The 6,039-nt window shown below is 42.1% G+C and overlaps 1 protein-coding gene across 1 annotated transcript in view; it reads left to right on the top strand.

Moving 5' to 3' along the window:
* The window catches only part of LOC120996590 (transmembrane O-methyltransferase homolog), a 372,830-nt gene that overhangs the window by 84,638 nt on the left and 282,153 nt on the right, over positions 1-6,039 (top strand). The gene's annotated exons all lie outside the window — the stretch shown is intronic.

The raw sequence follows: 6,039 nt of genomic DNA, 5'->3' as shown, positions 1-6,039 counted from the left end.
ATCAGAGAAGTCACACATTAGAAAAGCCATTTTCATACCCAGAATGTAAACAGTTTTTTTTTTGTTTTTTTTTTAGAAATCAGTTCTTCTGGCACATCTAAGAACTCACACAGGGGAGAAGCATTACTGAAATAAATGGACTTTTGCACGATATTCAAATTTTTAGAGTTTCACCTCTAGTGTAAAAAATAAGTTTAAACTTTGAGAAATTTTTTTTTTTTTTATATCGCCATATTCTGACCCCCATAACTTTGTTATACTTATGTTTACTGAGCTGTTTAGGGGCTCATTCTTTGCGGAACAATTTTTACTTTTAATTGATACCATTTTGGAGTATGTGTGACTTTTTATCACATTTTATTACATTTTTTGGGGTAAGAGAAGCAATAAAAAAAAATGGCAAATCGGCCATTTTGGCCCTTTTTTCCGTTACGCCTTTCCCCATATTTTATATATTTTTTTTCTATTTTAATAGTATGGGCATTTTTCGGTCACTGTGATACCCCATGATGTTTATATTTATTGTTATTTAGGTATTTTATTTTTTTAATTATACGGAAAGGGGGGTGATTTAAACTTTTTTTTTTATATTTTTTTATTTTTTTGTGATCATTTTGTGCATCATATATGAGCTTATTCCTTTTTTATTTTGGTTTATCAGGAATTTATTATTAGCTTACTTTGCTTACTTTTGCTCATTTCTTTTCCTGGCCTGCCATCTGGTGTCCAAAATAAGAATTGCAGTTTGAATGCTGTTCGCTTTACCAATAAGGCTCACAGTATTCAGCGCAACTACCTATGCCCGGATTGGCCACACAGGGCTTCCGGGTTTTTGTGCATTTGGTGTCGTGATCTCACTTGCTCATGGCATTTAATTACTGCGATCGGCATTTTCGGTCACGGTAATTAGCCGCAGGTCTCATGCTGCACGTGCGAGTGGGCGTCATGTTTACACATTGCACCCGTGCCGTACATGTACTGCTCTGGTAGCGAAAGGGTTAAGCTGCACTCCTGTCTACAGCATGTAAATCCACCAGTCTGTTCCAACAGAGCGGCAGTGCTTATGATAGCACAGTACATCAGTCCAGACTGTCTATGTCAGCGCAGCTTTGAGTGCCGACAGGAGGAGAACCGGGGCAGTAGGAAAATAAAAATGAGTGATTTGGACTCCTTGGGGGGAGATTTCTCAAGACTGGCATTTTCTGCTCCTGTCTTGTTACCTACTGGCAGCAGTGATTGTAACGGTCTATTCTCCTCTCTTTTCTCTACGCAAGCAAAAAGGAGCGCAGGGAAGAGAAAAATGAAGCGTGCTGCTAGAGATCAGTGCTGGGGTCAGGTCAGATATCATTAGGGCACATGAAGGGAGATAAGAGACAGGCTGAGGAGGTGAATTCTTCTGAGCAACACTGGCAACTAGCAACTTAATTTACATTTTACAGGTTGATTTCTAGTAAACATACACACCCTGCTTTATAAAATACATTGATCCCTCAAGTTACAATATTAATTAGTTCCGGGACGACCATTGTAACTTGAGTCCATAACTCTAAGGAAAACCAGTAATTGGTTCCAAAGTCCAAGAATGTCTTCCCAAGATAAGAAAAATTTAAAATTAAAGAAAAATAAGTAGATAGTGAAGACAAATAAAGCAAGTCTTGCAGAGTGTATGCATGAACTAGAAAAATAAGATGAAGCCCCTGTCACCTGGTGTCTAAAGCAGCAGCTCATCCTGGCACAGACACCTTTTTCCTTTTACTCATCTGTCCATTAATATGCTTGGATACTGCACTCGGTGAACAGCCAGCTTCTTTAGAAATGACTGTGTGTGGCTTCCCCTCCTTATGGAGGATGTCAATGACTGTCTTCTGGACAACTGTCAAGGAAGCAGTCTTCCCCATGATTGTGTAACCCACTGAACCAAACTGATGGGCCATTTAAAGACTTAGGAATACATTTGCAGGTGTTTTGTGTTGATTAGGTGATTACAGTGTGACACCAGGAGTCTACAAGATTAAACTTTTTTACAATACTCCGACTTTTGGGTTTTAATTTGCTTTAAGTCATAATCATCAACCTTAAAAGAAATACAGACTTGAAATACATCACTCTGTGTGTAATGAATCTGTAGAATATATGATTTCACTTTGTGAATTGAATTACTGAAATAACGTTTTAGAGCTCATAACGACCATTGTATGTTGTAAATATTGTATGCTGAGGCCATTTCATCTTCAGGGATCACTGTATATTACAAAAACGATTAAAAAAAACTTTCCCTACACAATATTAATAATAGATTGAGATGACACCCTTCCGTGCACCTTCCATCATGCCTTGTACATTACATTGGTTATCTGACACTACAGAATGGATTTCTTACCTCTAGGATGGGCCGTGTATATCAGATTGGTGCAGAGCCCCTCTGATGATCAACTAATGACATGGACCATAGGGATTCAGTCAGTGCCTCGGCCCCGTCAGGGTTTACCAGGCTCAGCTCTGTACTTTTGGTAATAATACAACTTTCCAATTTACTTACATTTCTACTTTTGCCCCGTTTGCGCGCTCTGAAAGCTGAGCATGTCGATGAGGAGTTGCTGAGAAGAGTGGGAGTAATCAAGGGAGGTTGACGGGAGGAACCGCCGTATCGGCGCTGAAGATTTTCCATCGACATCAGCTCTGGGGACTATGGGACCCGATGACACTCTGCAGCTGATGTGATGTAGTAAGGCCGGCTGGTGTGTCACGTGACCACAATTCAGAGTGGGTGAACGGTGCAAAATTGAAACCGCTAATAAATTGGAAAGTTGTATGGCGGGCTAGATCAAGGCTAACTAAGCAATGTTTTAGGTCTCAGATAAGCCTTTTAAGGATTGTTGTAATGCAGCTGGAGGTGTGAGGATTTGGAGTAAGGGGCCTGACAAGAGAAGCTGCAGGTCCTATCCATAAGGGGTCAGGTCCCTGGGGTGGTGGAGGAGTGCCAAGCAGGGTGGAAACTACTAGATTTAAGAGATTGCTGGGCAGAGGGTAAACTGCCGCTGGAGGAGTGAGTACTGCCAAAAACTATGGTTGGTTCTTATGTATCGTGGACAGAGCTGGAAGCATGCTCTAAACTGCGACAGAGACAAGAGCCGTCATGGAGTCTCATATTGAATGTTTATGTATTGCAACTGCTAAGTGTTTGTGCCTCATAGGAGTGAAACCGTTATTCTTTGCACTGTATATATTGCAACCATTATGAACTGTGCCTCCTTGTGAGAAAATTAAAGTTACTTGGTATTGCACCAGCCTCTGTCTTCCTGTCAATTAACATTGATCCTTTTCGTTGGTATGTATTAGGCTGAATTTACACATGCATTTTTTTTTATATATATATAATATATGGTATAAGTCAATACAATAATCGATCACAGGTATGACAAACAGCAATCCCTGGATAATCCTAAAGTAGAGAACATAATAAAAGTAGATGATAGTCAGAACATATCACCAATAACTTTAGGTGGATATTAGGCATAAGGAATCCCACACTGTCCGGACCACCGGAAACTGTTCTGCAGGATTGTCGAGGGAAGATGACTCCAAAGAACGGATGTCCTGCATTCTGGAGAGAAACATCGACCTAGCAGGAGGGGTGGTCTGTTTCTAGGATTTGGGAATAGGTGACTTGGCATCTGTACAGAAGTATAGAAACAGCCTGGAGGAACGCCTCCCTAGTCCCACTGGTGGTAGGATCTAGTGCAGGGGTCAGCAACCTTTTTTTTGGACGAGGGACAATTTAAAATCTAAACTGAAGTCCTCAGTGTGCCGTGCTAAACAGGAAAGTGATGTAACACAAGCAATATGTGGTAGAAACTAAATAATCAGAACTTACCATGTAGCTGTGCATTATCCAAGGTCTCGGAGTGGTCTGCAGTAAGCCTGCTTCCAGAGAAGCAGAGGATGGCATTCATATGTAAGAAGATCTGCTCCCACAAATCTGTCCAACCAAAGACTAACAGCATTGCAAATGCCATCTTCTCCAAAGGTCTCCAACGTTTTAGAATAATCACCTTCCAGCAAATATGAGCTAGTCCCTGCTCCTCTAAATCTGCCTATGGTACCAGTATATCCCGGACCCCCCACCAACCATATACTTACTAACAGTGGTGGGGAGAGCAGTGCTCATTCAGTCATTTTAACTGCCCTCCATACCACTGTCAGTAAGTGTATGGTTGGTGGGAGGCCACGCATACATTGGTCACCCCACACAGTAATAATCAGAGATCCCCCACCCCATGCACTAATCATATTCAAAGTAATCATATGCAGACTCACTGTCCCCCGGACACCGTCGAGGTGTCACCAATGTGTTGCTGCTCTCCGGAAGGGATAGTAAGATGTGGTGCACACAAATTGGAAAGAAGTCCAGAGAGTCAGGGTCTGCAGTAACCAATGTGCTTCTTTACTGGAGGAATCCAGGTGCAAAACAATACAGGAGAGGCATTGGGCTGGCGTCTCCAGTCTCCTCCCTGGCAGAAGAAGGGTTTGATGCTGAGGAAAAGCCTGAGCTAGCTGTCCCTCTTTCTCTTCAAATGGCTGGTACCCTGGTCCAAAGCTGGTGATCCAGGGTCTGTGGCAGCGTATCCCTGTCTCAGCGTCTTCTTCTGGTCACTCAGTAGTCTGGCAGAGTCTCCTCTTCTAATCACTGTTCCCTAACTGCAGCACCCTAGAGGCTCTGACTGCTCTCCTTATATACAGTTTTTGCTAGACTGGAACCTTCTAGCGGGAGGAGTGGAGTGGAGAAACTCCGCACAGATACAATGTTACACTTTCCGTCTCTCATAGACTTACATTAGAGCTTCAATGATACTCAATGTCAATGACACAGAAGGTTTTCCAGACAAAAACAAGTTTCCAGACATAACAACAGAGCTAAAACCAGACATTCAAAAGGTCAGCCTGTCTGCTTTTTGGTGGTAAACAAGTCTGGGTTTTTCCCTCCAAAACATGGTCTTCTTTAAACCCTATGGCAGCTGTGGAAAATTACCAGCTTCTCAATCAAAGCCCTAACAGTCTCTCAGTATTCAATAACCCTTTCCACAGAGCCCTGTAAACACAGTGCAAATGAACAGGATATATATCACAACATATAAAATACAGGTACACAGTATTAAATAGTATAAGTTAATCATTTTAAGAGAAATAAAATAAGAAGTTTTAACTTTGATTAGGGGATATAGCCAAATGTCCAAGTACTCCCTGCTCCAGGGCACTACAGGAGCCCCAAGAATTTCACCCCATGTATCCATGTAATTATATTGGGGGCCTCCCCATCGGCAGAAGAAGCCAAAATATGATAAATGAGAGAGATCAGACCTTTTGTCGCTGTACCCAATTGATGCAGGCACTCAGAAGGGCTATGGAAGGACAACTGAGAGACCCAAAGATAGAGGTCACATAGTGGCACGCCTGATAGCGGTGGAAGCTTTCAGTGGTTGGGAGAGTAAATTGAAGTCATAACTGGGAAAAGATTTAAGTGTCAAAGTAGAAACATCCATAATGTCTGCTAAGCAAAACTGACCCACTGACGACCAGGCCCGGATAATAGAAGACGTCAAACATGATGAAATGCAAGGATTATATAAAAAGGATATCATAGAGGAATGTGACGAAGCCAATACAAAACGTTTATGACAGGTGTCCTGTATGTGCTTCATAAAGCTCTGACCGAGAAGGAGGCAATTTGTGGGACTAGGAGTTCAGTGCCACAAAAGCAAGTTCGGGCGGACCAGAGCTAGCCACTAATTTTCAATCTCAGTCCCTATAGTGTAAGCTTGAAGGGAAGCCCAAAATGGAATTAATCGCAGATGGGTCGGCCAGTAAAAAAGGAAATTTTTTGTGAAACTCACCTGTAAAATCTTTTTCTCGTCTTTTCCATTGGGGGACACAGACCATGGGTATAGCTTAGGCCATTACTAGGAGTAGACACTATGCAAATAATAAAAAACAGCTCCTCCTCCACTGGCTATACCCCCATGCTCCAACAGGAGGACCTCA

Source organism: Bufo bufo, chromosome 3, assembly GCF_905171765.1.
Source record: "Bufo bufo chromosome 3, aBufBuf1.1, whole genome shotgun sequence".
In the NCBI taxonomy this organism is placed as follows: Eukaryota; Metazoa; Chordata; class Amphibia; order Anura; family Bufonidae; genus Bufo; species Bufo bufo.
The sequence above is the reverse complement of the archived record's forward strand: the minus strand, read 5'-3'. Positions and strand labels throughout refer to the sequence as shown.